The sequence below is a fragment of the Strongylocentrotus purpuratus genome, unplaced genomic scaffold (assembly GCF_000002235.5).
Source record: "Strongylocentrotus purpuratus isolate Spur 01 unplaced genomic scaffold, Spur_5.0 spur5_scaffold_15, whole genome shotgun sequence".
Taxonomy (NCBI): domain Eukaryota; kingdom Metazoa; phylum Echinodermata; class Echinoidea; order Camarodonta; family Strongylocentrotidae; genus Strongylocentrotus; species Strongylocentrotus purpuratus.
In genome coordinates, this window is record NW_022145600.1 from 30,040,813 (window position 1) to 30,057,895 (window position 17,083).

Here is a 17,083-nt window from a genome sequence, read left to right on the forward strand (position 1 = left end):
CACTTACCAAAACGGTTTATTGACATAGAGTATCGAGGTCAGAAAACATGTTTTTGTCATATTTCGTTTTGGAGCCAAGTCATAATAGTGCACCCATCATTCCAATGCCAGGAGAAGAAAAGGAGTAACGCACAATAAGGGTTAATGCATATTGCAACAACAACGCGGTTATGATCCGCAGGTATAAACGAAAGGGTCCTTATGGAGAATTTGATTTTCATTTAAGCACAGGAAAGATAGTTGTTTTATCATTTCCTCAAGCCCGTGGGAAGTCGTAGGGGTGCAATGGAGGCGATGGCACCTCCCCCTCCTTTCGATATTTATTTTTCACTCCCAAAGCTCCTGACGTTTGCTTTTTTAAAATTAGAATTTGGGATATGTATACCTTTCACGTTTGAATATATATTTCTGGCTATGACTCACATGTAATATTTTGGTAAATGAAAACGCACCCCTTAAAAAAAAAGCTTGTTATGGTCCTCTTCTTTTGATGTACATAAATATCTTTTACCTTAAAACGGTATCGATACTGTTACACATCAACTTAGAGCTTTCTCGCCATGAGTTCAGTATAATTCTATATTTTGCATGTCATCGTGTTAAACATGTATCCGTATTTCTGTACATATATCTATATTTTTTGAAAAAATAATTCTCTTTGGAATTTCAAAATATGAAGATATCGGGAAATATTCTCTTTTGTGCTTCAATATCCCAAGTTTGAAAGGATGAATAATCTATTAATCGTTAATTCTTCTTGTCATTAGTTATGTAACCGTTATGTTTGTCTTTGGACCAAACTTCCTCTTGACTGCAATAAATAATTTTTGTAAAAGGATAATAGTTATCACTGTGATGTAATACCACATTGTTTGCTTTTTTTTCGAAGAAATAGAACAAAACTCCTGAACTCAAACATATTCAAAATGTTCCAAACGACTGCTTTGACAATTTGTTTTTGATTGGTTGTTTGACATGACTGCTAAGAAAGCATGTGTAAACTTGTAAATAAGCAGCCAGGGGCCAAAGTTTTATGTCCTTTCCAAGGGACCTGGTAATGAGGATCAATGCCCAAAGGGCACTATCACTGACTTGTTTTCAAATCCGGGACGCGTTATTTTTTTCTGCGGCACAGATTGGGGTTAGGCGCGTGTTGAGCCTATGGGAGAGTTTAGGGTTAGGGTTAGGGTTAGGGTTAAATCAAGACCTCTTAAAAAAGCCCCAATCTGTGCCGCAGAAAAAAATGACGCATCCGGGACCTCCTGGTTACGATATATCCCCGAATTAGCAGACTACGTTCGCATCGGGTATTCCTCTTCCGAAAGTTGAGGAAGTAAAGTGAACAGCAACTTTAAACTTTGGCACTCTGGTAGACAGGAAGCATTCAGAGGGGTAGTACGATATATCCCCGAATTAGCAGACTACGTTATCGCATCGGGTATTCCCCTTACGAAAGTTGAGGAAGTAAAGTGAACAACAACTTTAAACTTTGGCACTCTGGTAGACAGGAAGCATTCAGAGGGGTAGTATACAGTGATAATCGTTCAACGGTCAAGTCTCATCGCCAGCTTAGCCAACTGTCAGATAGTATCTACCTAGGGCTAGGCAGTATGTCGGGGAAGGAGAGGTGAGTTTAAATAATGCAGCTAATTAGCTCATGGTTAGCATGATAAATCTAACACTGTATATCCCATTCTGATTGCAGACTTGAATTTTGATGATATTTGCCGTATTCATGGAGGATTGTCAGTAGTGGTTTAGAATTAAGAGCGGGACTCAATTTCTCTTTCGATTTAAACTTTTTAGCAACACCTTTTGTATTTTCTGGATATTTGTTGTTTGTTTGTCGAACTCTAGAATGAGAAAAGTAGAGAGAGAGAGAGAGAGAGAGAGTGGGAGAGAGAGAGAGAGAGAGGGAGAGAGAAATGGGGGAGGGGTGTGTGTATATATCCACATTGACTTCCCTTTAGCTGTGACATCATAAAAATCTATTATTAGAATTTCTCAATTTTTTTTCTTCATTTTCCAAAAGAGCATAAAAAATAATATCCGAATGTCGAAAACCAATTGAATATGTTAAGTATTGGCTGAGATATGACCATCTGAATAAATAGATGTCCTACAGGAACTCAGTGTTATATTGCTCTGGCTCGTATTTGGTTTTCGACATTCGGACATTATTTGTTATGCTCATTCGGAAAATGAAGAAAAATTTAGAAATTCCCAAAATAGATTTTGATGACGTTACACTCCACAAAACATTTGTTTTAAATTAGATTTTTCTCTATTCAACTCATCAATTGAAAAGCTGATAAATGAACACCACCTACTGTAAATGTTGATGGTTTAAAGGTATTGGAATCAAATAAGCATTTGCTTACTGTGTTATTATTAAATTAGTCATATTCATATTTTGATGCATTTTCTAATTAAAAAGAAAAATCCTGGCAGCTTTCTCACCCAATTTTTGAACGAAACAACATCCATGACCACTGTTTCTAGCACAGAGAGAGAGAGAGAGAGAGCGCGCGCATGAGAGCAAAAATGCAAAAAAACAACAACATTAGTTTATACTTAAAGTGGAATTCGTGATTATTAAACATTACAATTCTATATGACACTTTATTTACAACAAAAACCAAAACAAAGTAAATGCTTTTTCTCTTCAGAAGTAGTGAAGATTCCCCAGCTAATCACTTTATTGATGTGGCTGTATTTGATTTATTCATGCATGTCTGCGAGAGCTATAGTCCCGGCTATAGTATTTCATATGAGTTTAATAGCAAAATATCATGATATTGTACTATTTTCTATTTAGCTTAACAACCAAAAACATGGCAGTATGATTATACTACATGCTCATGTACTTCTACATTGTGGAATAGCTTTAAGAAAAAAGAGATACTAAAAATAACACCAATAATAATAATGTCTGCAGTAATGCGACTAAAAACATATACATTTCCATACAAGTAAACAGAAATACTCCATTTAATATAAGAAACAAAACAGTGGCAAAATAAGATCACAATGTTATATTTTTTGCTTGCCTCCTTATGTACTTTGTTGACTGTATCGTATGGTTTTGAATATTCTTTTCCATAGTTTTTGTATTGATCCCAAAACAATAAAAATTTAATATCCTAGGTGCAATACGAATTCTACACACACAAAAACACATGCACCCACAAACACCCGCATAGATCATAATGATACAAAGGTTATTGTACAGGTGTTTTGAAGTATAATATTAGCATAATATATTTTCTTCATTCCCTCTTCCGACAAAGATATATTCACTTTTGAAAGGTTGCACAAGGACTGTTTGATTTGTGGTCGTAGTGGTGGTTATTTTACCTGGCCTTACCAAAGGGCACTAGCGCATCGCCTTGGTTTCAAACCCGGGTCACCGGATTACGAGACCACTGCTCTACCGACTGAGCTATCGCGCCTCCTGGGGGCTCGTGAAAAGCGGTTTGTCTTAAACATATTATTAGGGTGAACACACACACACACACAACAGCAGTCAGTTGGTAGAAATAGCAATTTTTGTAAATTTAAAAAAAAAAACTGAACAATATTTTTAAATTTTTATTTCACATATATTTCAAGCATACCTTTAATTAAAATTCTGTGTAGTTTCATTGTTATAGGCATGTGGGAAATATGTTTAATGATTTAATTAGAATATTGTCTTTTCAGCCATTGTGTGACATGGCCCGCTGATCGCCCATTGACTCGCGCTGCTATTCTGCGTGGTGAAAATGCACCTCAATGTATAAAACTCCCCTACAAAAAATGCAATACCCTCATGTGTTTCACTCATTGAATCAATTTGTGTTTTACACTCAAGGTAGCCACAATTATACTGAGGTCACCAAATTTTTTGTTACTCTGAAATTCAGTCCCTGTGGAATGTTATGGCCTGTTGAATGGCTTCTCGGAAAATCGTCATAAATCCTCAAATCTGACATTTTTTAAAAAGAAAAATATACTGTGATGTAGCTGAAAGTCTGCAGATTCTTATAATTTGATCGGTTTTTCTGAGTAATCCAAGTAATTTCTATCGCCATATTTTATTAGCATTGCAAAAATATTTGGTGTAAATATTATCTATAAATATATGATTTAAAAAATGCCAACAAAATGAACAGTTTGACTTTCCTATATATATATAATTAGCTGAAATGACCTAATTTGCATATTTGATGAATATTCATGATTTTTTTCTTCAAATAAAATATATTTACATACCTGTCTCATATATATAGGTTTCACTGATGTATCATGTTCGGTTTTGATTTGATTACATATGCGCATATTAATTAGGCGGACTTAGTTATTTTCACAACTTTTTCATATCTGCAGATTCGCAAAAATGGCAAAAATGATTTATTTTGTTGGCTTCTGTTTCAAAACGGTAATAGATATATGAATTTTCTTTTTCGTATTTTTTACCACAAATATGATACTTCAGTGTCTGATAATTTAATTTATTATTTGTGTCCGAGAAAGTGATGAATTAAGTTGTCAACTTTGTCGAATTTTGCCATTTTTGCCAATAATATTTGACCATTTCTGGCAGGTTTTTCGGCAATTTTGCGATTTCAAAAAAATGGTATAGAATCACAATGCATGGACCGATTTCAATTCTGTTTTTTATTTTTTGAAGCTTTCATAAAGCTTGATCATTTGCAATCATCAATAAACATGTGTTTGTTGTACTTATTTTTGGTGCGCTATACCTAATATTATATCTCATGAATAATGAAGAAAAAGAAGAACAAGGATAAATAATAGTAATGATCAGATAATAATGATAATGGTGATGATAGTAATGATAATGATGATGATAATAATAATAATAACAATGATGCTAACAATAAAAATTATATTAACAATAACACTAATAATAATGGTAAAATCGTTTGTCTGATTAGCTCTGGCATAGCATGGGTACTCGTGATCTCATGTTGACCACCTTTCTTTAGTACATAGGAGGAACATATAGCCTTTATTATGGAGTCAGGTGATTCTTTAATCAAACAATTTTGTTCGGGTCAGTTTTCGTATAATATTAATTTTCCATAATTCTTTTTTAATATAATTGTGACGAGGAGGAAGAGACATTAATCATGAAAACTAAAGAAAAAACTAGTAAACAATTTAGTTCATATGATGGCGAACACCAGCATTTGCTTCTTACTTTCCAGATTTATTGTGCAAAAATATTTTAAGAATCCATAATAACAACATTGAATTGATATTATAAAAAGAAGAATTAAAGGTTGCTTAAATTCTAAATTCCAGACGAAATAAATGGTGACATGGTGCAAATGAAAACAAAACAGTAACTTGAAGTTTGCGTTTTTGAGAACCAGTAAACTACGTAGTTTTTAATACGATGTTTTTGTGTTTTTATCACAAGGCATATGCAAAGGAAGGGGTGGCTAAATTTCACTTAATCATTGAAAGAAAATGCACATATCTTAAATGTTTAATATTGTCATGATTGTTGTGATATTTTCATGTGTTAACGGTTTCCTTCGACAAATAAAAATCAGGACGGTTCCTGTGATAGATTCGTTTGACATGTCTGACGTTTATTTAACAATAGAATAGAAATCAAAACTATCTTTAACGTGGGAATTTTATATTAGTCAATCAACTTTTTAACACCAGTCCAAAATCAAAAGTAATCTTGTTGAAATTGACCAGATAAATTTGCATAACCGTCTACTTTAATAGTCATCTAATATGACAACAATTGCGATTTAAAATCTTGTAATGTTGAACAAGTTAGCACTATGATTCTCTTACACTCCCTCTGTACTTTTTTTCGATTCCTCTTTTCCCTTTCACCTCGTTTTGTACAAACACGATAAAAAACAAAAACCGTGGATGTGTTTTAAGAGAAGCTTGATTTCTGGGGATAGGTGAATAATAATTTGTTAGTATTTTCATTGTCGTTATGCAAGTGTGGAAGAACATCAAAGACAATTTTTTTTTACTGAAAAGCATGGCTCTTGAAATGCCTTCATATTCTTAATATGACATGTAACAGCCTAAAAATGAGAAACACATTCCGTACCGTTTTTTTTCACAATACAATCGCATACCAGAACTCAACTTTATTTTCAATTCCACATAAATTAATTATACTATCATCCCTTTCCTTTCTTTCCCTTTCTTGTATAATCTTTCTCTTTCTTAATTCCTCTAAATACACCATAGGCGGGTACGTTGACAAAAATATCAACAGTCTATTCAGGTAAAAGCCTTCAATCGAGAAGTCGGGGATTATTTAAGCGAAAATAGAGACCGACTTTTTGAGGCAAAATTAATGATCTATGTTAATGTTTAGTATGATTTTAAGGATATAAACACTGATTGAATTTGATAAAAAAAAGTGTAAAATTCACACTATTCATATTCTAGTCAAAATGATATTTCCTATAGTGATTAATGATCTATGTTAATGTTTAGTATGATTTTAAGGATATAAACACTGATTGAATTTGATAAAAAAAAGTGTAAAATTCACACTATTCATATTCTAGTCAAAATGATATTTCCTATAGTGATAATTTCCTAAAAACTTTGCAATAAGAGTTATTACTTATTTCTCCCCCCCAAAAAAAGTACTGACGTATTACGTAGAGTGTACAAAAGAGGACAAGGAGAAAGAATGAAGTAGAGAATAATAAAGAATTGACAATGAAGAATAATAGATGGAGATTGTCATCATCGATGCAAATCACGGCTATCGAGGATGACAGTATTTATAAATTTTTACTTTTTAGTCTGAACTACTTGCGAAGGGTGCGTGGGAGAATGGGTTTACTTTCCTAAAGTACAGGAACAGGGATAACTTAATTCACTGTTCAAAAAGATATATGTAATACATTGTGAGACCGACAGGAATAGACTGACGGACAATAAGCTTTTGAAACTTCTGATATCTTGAATAAACAGTTTTGATGACAACAGGAAAGAATAAATGTGTTTGGGTATTTCCAGTGTTGTAGCCCACCAGTTCAGAGAATGATTGATCTCGTTATTTTGGGCATAATGAAGTTATGATGATCATTTTAACCAATACCTGGAATCATGGAATTTTGTTTTCTCATGAAAATGTATATTGTTCATAATAAACTAAGTTTGGTACCTTTTAAAAGAATGATAATCAAATAAAAGTTTAGAGAAAAAAAAAAACCCAGAAATTTGCAAATCAATTTCATCATTCATTTTTCACCTTTTTTCTTTAAAATTGATTGAAAGAGTATTTTACACTTTTTTATATTTTTTTTTACACATTTTATGACCACCAAATCTCTTTTTTCTTTTTTTTATTCTGAAAAAATGTGCGGGAGTGGTACCCATGACAAATAAGTTATTTTTCCTACATTCCGACTTATTTGTGACGGTTCAGTTCATGGTTTCATTCTGTACAATGAACAGTTCTACATCCCTCGCCTCATTAGCTCTCAAAATGAATACTATTTGAACAGACGAAATTTCGGGGGTTTTAAAGTCTACGATTGTGCAATATATTACCAACTACGATACCATTGGAATAAATATACTATCCATTAGAAAAACATAATTTGCGACGGAGTGAAGTTTGAAAGAGACTCGACACAGATTAATTTTTAAACGTTGACAATATAGTGTCCCAAATATTTGCCCATAGGGCTTCTCTGGGTCAATTGAAATCTGTTACAAATTACGATGTCATTGGTTTTCTTTGATGTTATTATGTATCGAGTCTATTTATGGTGACATGCATATTCATCAATATCTGTTTATCAAATATGAACTTGCATGAACTGCGACTTGCATACTCTGACCCGGTTCAGAAGATGTAATATATGATGTCCTTTGGCAAGCCATTAATCTTCTTTTGCCACTCCATACCCATGAGAGAAATCGGAACCCGGTCGGATGACAAAAGCCTTGGTGTATGTAAATGCCATATGACCTGGCGATGACCACATGATAGGAACCTAGATTCACCGAATATAAAGATCTAGAATCCCCTCATCTCAACAAACGGAATTTCAATGTATGGACGTTTTTATTGTTATCTGTAGTACCCATTTTCACATCTGGTTGCATAAGGGAATAGAAAAGCAATGAATCATCCATTGAACTCATGATGCAATGATGAAAACACTACATTTATGAAAAGTAACACCGACGGGAACCTTGTTTTGAGAAATCATTGCATTTACGCTCTCAAAACTCGGATTACTTGTTCTACCTAAGCTCAATGTTGAGGGGGAACCTTTGCTCATGGAAGGCCTTTGCTTTGGAATGCTCAGTTGAAGTGCTTAAAAATGTTTATGTTTAATTTGGCTAAAAAATATTGTTCTCTTTCAAATTTGTATATTCTATCTAATTCATGTTGCCCTTTTATGTATTACGCATATACTATTTCATTTTTATTTGCACAAGTGCACTTTGAGACTTACAAATCTTATTATTTATTATTATTGTTATTATTATTTTATTTTTATTTGCACAAGTGCACTTTGAGACTTACAAATCTCATTATTTATTATTATTGTTATTATTATTTTATTTTTATTTGCACAAGTGCACTTTGAGACTTACAAATCTCATTATTTATTATTATTGTTATTATTATTTTATTAACATTATTGTTATTTTTATCTATATGATCAGCGACCTAATATAATTTTGAAGAAACAGAAATATTCCCATAAAAAGGCAGTATTGTTTTGTTTCCAGACACCCGTGGGCATTTGCAAGATCGTATTATCAACCACCGTGGTGTACATAGTATGCTTTTTAGCATAATTGAACAAAATGCCTGAACTTAAACATATTTCAAAATCTTAAAATCTACTACTTTGTTAATGATTACTCCTGAGCTGCCTGCATTAGGGCCGTGAATGCCATTGGTAATAAAAAAATGTTACAGCCTTTTGGGGTAGGGGACGATTTTATGAAACGTCGAACGAATCCAATAAACGGAATGTCCTCTGTATCAAGACCCCTTTTATATCAAAGAAATAGATTATATTCTGTCAGCTAGTATAATAATTACAGACATTGAAGAAGTGTCGAAATGTTTTGTCTTTCAGAACCATGTCTGTGGCAACAGAAAAACCCATGTTTTTGTACAAGGCAGGGCGCATAGGCCATAAGGTAAGAGATGTCCAGGCGTTGTCAATTATAATTATTCATTACATTTTTTTTATCTTATCAATAAAAGTTAGATATATTAACACCCTGAAGAAAACTGGAGTTTATAAGAAAATTTTGATCTGAAAGAGATGGAAACTGTATGTTACTTGTTCTAACACAATACGAGATAAGTAGGGTTATTTCAAAATACTGGGGGTTGATTCTCGAAACCGTCATAAGTCCAACTTCTTGGACAACCCATAGAAAACACGCTCTTCTATGTGGTGTCCGCGAATTTAGAATTATGATGGTGTCGAGAAACTGGCGCCTGAATCTTAAGTAATCACCAATTAAGAGGATAATAATGATGTTATTGTGGATATACTATTTCGTACACTACTAATTCAAGTATCATTCATTTTGCTATGTATTTAATCTAAGCGTTTTATGATAGTCAACAATAGAACAAAGGTAATTGACTTGACTTTCTGTGAACTTTTTTAAAATGGAATTTAGGTTAATTGTAATTGTCAGCTATTTAGTTTTTAATGATTGAAGACATATACAGCAAAGACCCAACAACAATCCTTTGGTGTGTTTTTAATGACTATTGAAAGAATGACATCGATCAAACGTGTTCGTGGTGATGATGATTAAAGAATACATCAAATTGATAATATATGCACATTGCAGGACAAAGAACAAATGGTGATCTGCAAGCTAGTTTCACGTGGCGTTGGGGAGTGTACAGAGGTTCATATATTCAACGATGGATCCGAAGAACCAAAGTCAATGATCAAAGTACAGTCCTTCGCAACCGTGAAAGAGGGTAGCAAGGTCCCGAAGAAGGTCAAGGCAAAGCATGACAACTATATTTGCATCACCGGTAGTGGAAGTGGGGTTAAACATACATATATACGCACACATACAAGGTAAGCAACAACAACATTCAGTAAACAGGTGAAATTGATAAGATATATGGTTCAAAGTAGTAAACAAAGAACGTATACTATTTATGCAAACAATCTAGCATTCGCAACAGCAATTCTGACTTGAAAAAGAAAAATAGATTTATTGGATGAAGTATGATGAGTGCCTATGAGAAGTTACAGTAGTAGAAGTGATTGTCACGGTGGCAGAGTAATTAGTTTATTGATTCCCTTATTAAAAAGGCGCAACAAAAGAAGTATTTCAATTCATTAGTTTGAAGAAGAATCGACACCCTATGATTAATAGCTTTTTTTTTTTTAATCGTCATTCGCATCATGGATATGTAAGGTGTTTGAAACTGAGAACGTCATAATAGAACATTTTACCCAGCCGTTCTATTCATTTGCGCAGAGAGCAGAGGGACGAGTGGTGCAGCCAACTACAGGCCTTGATGTCCAGAACAACCACACCCGATCAACAGCCATCGCAGCCCCATCGAGAGAGAACACAGTCAGATGCTTCCTCCAAAAAACCGGCCGTGTCTCGGACTCGGAAAGGAGCCCTTATCACAGCACCTGACAGCATGCATGGGATTTTTCGTGATGAGCTAATCAAAATCGTTAATGTTAGTCCTTCTGTCATTAAATCCTGGATAATGTCGACTCCTATAGGTGAAGATGCCTTCTGTCAAAGCCTCAAAGGCAAGGACGTGCAAGTGAAGAAATCCTTAGGCCTAATGTTCTGTCGTATTACATGAAATATGAAACCTTTGATTAGCAAAAATTATATGTATTTTCCTGATCTTCCCAGTCCTTTAAAACAAGATAGCTATTCATTTGCTTGTATGTAGTTTTTTTAAATTTTATTCCACACTGTTTATTTATATATTTAATTGATATTTCTGGTCGTTGTTATCGAAATCGGCTCAGTGTGTATTTTCTCTTTTCATTATATCTCACAGAAAAGGGTCAATCCAACAGAACATACTGAGGAGGCTGACGACAGCCTACTCTGCTGTGAACGTCATCACTTGGAGGAAGGGGTGTCACACGACGGTAAATACCTCAAAAATGTGTGGTGAATGAACTCAGTGAAATCGATGTGTCGAAGTCGAGTGGTTCACTCACTTGACTGGGAATGCACAGGTTGTAGTTTCGATCCCTGACACGGTACTTTTGTCCTTAAGCTCAAGGTATCGTATCTACATTGATCCTTTCCACCGAGGTGCAGCCTGTCTTCATCATCTCGAGATAAATAGCCCGCTATTTCTGATTTGGGAAATAATCCCGAAGTTACAAATCGCGACTTCATCAGCTGGAGATTTGACCTTGAAACTCGAGCTCGAGAAATTAGCACGAGATATTTTGCTCAGCGTTCACGCATAGTGCGAGTCTTCGGGCTGGTGAAGACGCACCGGACAAATAGCGGGATATGTTGCCAAATAACGCGATATCTTGCAAACTAGCCCAAGATATCTTTGGATGATTATCTCGTCCAAATATCCCGCTAATCACAACTTCGGGCTGTTGAAGACGCAAATTAACTGGATAAGTTGCGATTGGGATAGTTCAAATAGCTAATGTTGAAGATTAAGAAATACTTTTCAGTAAAATCTGAAATAACCTCCAGCCCCACAGGGAATTAATAGTAATAATAATAATAATAATAATAATAATAATAATAATAATAATAATAATAATAATAATAGCCTAATAGTCCACTCCAAATTTTATTAAACCGAAACGGAAATTCTTTTTGCCCAATTGATCGTGAGCCCGGCAGCCACTGAGCAGCGCCAGATTGACGTTGCTCTATCCCTTATTGTTGAACGCCAAACAAGGTAGCAACAACTCCCATCTTTTAACGTCTTTTGGTATGACGCGGCCGGGGTAACACATAAATCAATTGGGAAGTTGAATTTTTTTCCAGAAGTTTAAAAACATTTAAAGCTACGTTTCTTACTTCTTACTGGTCTTAGTGAGGAAACTGCATAAGAGCAATACAGAAATTCTCCTAATTTTGCTGAGATTTTCTCCACGACTGCCACATCGCGATGGTTATAGCGGTTATAGTTAATTGAATAAAACCAAAGTCTCTATCTCTTCTTATCGGAGCTTAACTCACGTCTTCATCATTTTTCGTTGATGTCTTTTGAACAGAAGGAGATGAAACTGTAAAACCTGAACGCATTGTACAAACACCACGGACCTGTGGGGTTACACCTTACAACGTAGAGATCTCACTGGAACATTTTTCAAGTTTTTTTGCCTTCTTACGGAGTTGGTTTTTATATGGATAGAAAGGTAATGTCTGTTATGCCTTTTCTACCGAAGATGATGCCAATTTCCCGAAAATTGGTGATGGAGCTCCGAATGGTGAACAAACCACATGGAACATCTTTGGTGAATATCTGAATTCCAACTAAATGATTATATTCCACTATTCATATCTTTTTTTTTTTTTTTTTTACTTCATTTTCTGGAACACATAATCAAGAATACAATAAAACAAAGCACAATACTAAATACTACAACAAAATAGAAAACGCTTTAACTTATGCCTTCGGATCACCAAAAGAAATCAAATTTCTGTATAGGTTCTTTTAATAGCTGATGGTAGAAAGGGATCTCCCCCCTCCTCAAAAAAATCTTCAATTGCAGACATTCATATCAACAAAAATAAGTCGAAAGAGGTTTCAATGTGTGATTTATCTCTTGCAATGAATGTAAAAAGCTACTGATGATGATAATGATAGTGATAATAAATTGATAATAATAGCCATGATAGTAGGTATAGCACACCAAAAATAAGTACAACAAACACATGTTATTTGATGATTGCAAATAATCAAGCTTTATGAAAGCTTCAAAAAACAAAAAACAGAATTGAAATCGGTCAATGCGTTGTGATTTTATACCATTTTTTTGATATCGCAAAATTACCGAAAAACCTGCCAGAAATGGTCAAATTGACAACAATGGCAAAATTCGACAAAGTTGACAACTTAATTCATCCCTTTCTTGGACACAAATAATAAATTAAATTATCAGACACTAAAATATCATCTTTGTGGTAAAAAATACAAAAAAGAAAATTCATATATCTATTACCGTTTTGAAAACAGAAGCAAACAAAATAAGTCATTTTTGCCATTTTCGCGAATCTGCAGATATGAAAAAGTTGTGAAAATAACTAAGTCCGTCTAATTAATATGCGCATATGTAATCAAATCAAAACCGAACATGATACATCAATGAAACCTATGTATATCAGACAGGTATGGAAATATTTTTTTTTTTAAGAAAAAAAAATTATGAATATTCATCAAATATGCAAATTAGGTCATTTTAGCTAATTATATATATAGGAAAGTCAAACTCTTCATTTTGTTGGCATTTTTTAAAATCATATATTTATAGATCATATTTACTCCAAATATAAACATTAAATTCCAAATATTTTTGCAATGCCAATAAAATATGGCGATGGAAATTACTTGGATCACCGTTACAGCTATTTCCTCATATGTTTCACAAATTATTCAAAAAAACCGAACAAAGGATAAGAATTAGCAGACTTTCAGCTACATCACAGTATAGTTTTTTTTTTTAAATGTCAGATTTGAGGATTTATGACGATTTTTCCGAGAAACCATTTAATTCAACAGGCCATAACATTCCACAGGGACTGAATTTCAGAGGAAAAGAAAGTTTGGTGACCCCAGTATAATTGTGGCTACCTTGAGTGTAAATAACAAATTGATTCAATGAGTAAAACACATGAGGATATTGCATTTTTGTAGGGGAGTTTTATACATTGACGTGCATTTTCACCACGCAGAATAACAGTCAATGGGCGATCAGCGGGCCATGTCACGCATGGCTGAAAAGACAATATTCGAATTAATAATTTAACATATTTCCCACATGCCTTTAATAATGAAACTACACAGAATTGTAGTTAAAGGTATGCTTGAAAGATATGTGAAATAAAAATTTAAAAATATTGTTCAGTTTAAAAAAAAAAAATTTACGAAAATTGCTATTTCTACCAACTGACTGCTGTTGTGTGTGTGTGTATGTGCATTGGGTAGACTGTGTGCACAGGCAGTGTGATCACCCTAATGATAGTAATAATATAATTTCATGTTCGTGTATTGCGTATTTACCATACCAGGAGGATTCTTCTTCTTCTTCTTCTTCAAAATAATCTGCCTCCTTCACAAACAACACACACACACACATTTAATTTATTGATGTCCTGTTAATAAAAAAAAAAATATATATATATACATACATACAGTTAACAAATAAATTATTCATACCCTTACCAAGTTTTTCAATTTTTTAAGTGTGTGAAAAATTAAATTGTCCTGATTTATGTTTTCTTGAAACTAACTTCTAATAGTATTCCAAAAAGGCCCTAGTTCGAACAGTCCACATTTCACTCTTGGGTTATGAAAAACAAAAAACATCAAATTTACCAGGGTTATGACAAATTTTATTGTTAACTGTAAATATATATGTATATATAAACATAATAAGTAAATATGATGTTTTACAAATTTTCGCCCTTAGGCGGTTATTGAAGGTTGGAAATTGTCGGTCAATTGCATCTGGTTTCGCCAAGCCACTGGCCCATCTCCATGGTCTAGTGGTTAAAGATAACCACTGGTTAAAAAAAGAAAATTAATTCTCACAGAATCTATGAAACTTTCACTGAATGTTCAAGATTACAAATAAATGTCATGTGCCAAACAATTTTGGATGAAAATGTCTACTGGCTGAGTAATGAGCATAGAAAGATAAGGAAATCAAGTAGTACTAGCCCCGTCACCATTTGTGTTGTCCCATATACATCTTTTTGTGTAGTTTGCTTGTTACTTTACCAAGACTCGGCCAAATTTCTTATCATTTTGATGACTCCAGAACCTTGCAGTACACACCAATACTTACATGCTACATGATCAACTTTTTCTGATACATTCCACACCTTTTTCATTCACAATGCAATCGCGTTACCAGAACTCATCTTAATGTTTAAGGCACTTGCATTTTAAGCCTGTGTCCGGGTTCGATTCTCGGCGGAGACATTCGTTCAACCTTTCCAAAAAAAATCCAAGAGGGAGGACACCAATTGGGGAATTTCGATTCAAGTTACGCAGCCATTAATCTCTCATTACCACGAGATTTAATTTAATTCCACTTGACAAATCTGTTGTATAGGTTAATTCCTTACATATATATGTACACATCTTTTGTTCTTCTCATGCTGTTTTCACAGACAGATTTACATGCTCTGAACACAACTGCTTATAACCGACCTGCGAAAGATGGTGACGATGAGATAGTAGTCAATGGAGATCTTCAAATAAGTTTGAAACTAGAAGACAACGCTCCCATTAACAAGGTGAGGTATTAACATGGACAAGAAGCATCCAAGTAGCACCAAAGGCACACCTCAAAATGATTTCACACCAACTTTAAACTGACCGATTCTTAGTGATTATGGGTAATGTAATGTTTTGTCGGTCTGGTGTCGGTCATGTTGGTGTGACTAAGCTATTACATTACATTTGAGAAAATGTCACATGTTGGTGTAATGCCCAGATGTACAGAGTACGTTCCTCAGCATGTTTTTTCTGCTATTTTTAATTCAACATCTATACCTATGATTCATACCATTCTTATTAACCCATTGCGTTGATTCTATTTTTCATGTAGAAATAACATAACAGGACATTACCACACTGTTTTAAAGTGTGGGACATAATTTGGCAATGAGTTAGCCGACAACTTTCCAACACGCAAGGAAAGTCTTCCAGATTTACGGTCACAGATTTCAAAGAATCTTCCACAAAGCACACCCCCCCCTAAAAAAAAGTCATTTTTAAATGTACAAAATGCCTTGAAAGGGTTAAACCTGCCACAGATAATTAAAGTGGAGGTGGGTATAATTAATCCTGTGTAATACAATATTAAACATGCAGACTGAGTTCCAGATAGTTATCTTGCAAAATGCCATTGTACACAAAACAGGACACATATTTTGATTATCGCATAGATGCATATTTGTAGACTCTATGGCCCGAATTCACAAAGGAGGTTTACATTTAACCCATGGTTTAAACCTTCATTTACATAAGGCCAAATAAATAATTAAAAAAACATGTTTAGCGTCCTACTTTTTTGAAAAATAGGAAGAAGGAGGCCCTTTTTCTTTCTTCTTCTTCTTCAGAATGGCCGTTCAAAATGGCCGCTCGGTACATTTTCCCTGACAGTCGGGCTATTTTTCAAGATGGCTGCCGACAATTTTTTAAATTTTTTTTAAAAATAGTAATAGATCCATTTTAGCAGTGTTTTTTTTTTTTTTTTTTTTTTAATTAAAAATAAAAATATTCAAAAAATAGGAGGCGGCCCCAAAAAGAAAGCGGGCGGGGACGGTAAACACGTATATTTTTTTTAATGGCCTAACCCATGGTCTAAAATTATCGCAAAGTAAGCGCAAAGTAAAGCGCAACACTAGCCTCTTGTCGCTGCCTCTTCTCGCTCGCTAGAATTTACGGACTCCAACAGCGTTAGGGCATCGACGAGAGGCTAGCGCAACGCAGTCAGAGGTCCAATACTAGACGCGCGCAAGGCAAGCATACTCTTAATTTGCGCTCATTTTAAACCACGGGTTATGTAAATGAAGGAACCATGGGTTAAATGTAAACGGCCGTTGTGAATTCGGGCCAATGTCTTTCAGTTTTTTCAGAAAATTTAAAATATTAACATGTGTATAAAAGTATGCGAATGCGTACAAGCATATGGGAGGCGTGTTTGGAGCCCCACGAATAGACCTTTACTTGCGTACGTGTGCCCCTGTCACAACTATCTGGTTACAGTTAATGAACCAAACATGACCGCCTTTGACCAATCATTTGATTAGGATCTAGGAGTGAGTTGTATAATATCAATAATAGCTACATGTATAGCGCATATTATCCATCCTAGAGGAT

The 17,083-nt window shown here is 34.3% G+C and overlaps 1 long non-coding RNA gene across 1 annotated transcript; it reads left to right on the top strand.

The window, feature by feature from the left end:
• The first annotated feature begins 1,524 nt into the window (after positions 1-1,524).
• Positions 1,525-9,972, top strand: LOC115924297. Its single transcript, XR_004064272.1, has 3 exons — positions 1,525-1,627; positions 9,111-9,174; positions 9,847-9,972. It is a non-coding gene; the product is annotated as an uncharacterized LOC115924297 (long non-coding RNA).
• Positions 9,973-17,083: the final 7,111 nt, after the last annotated feature.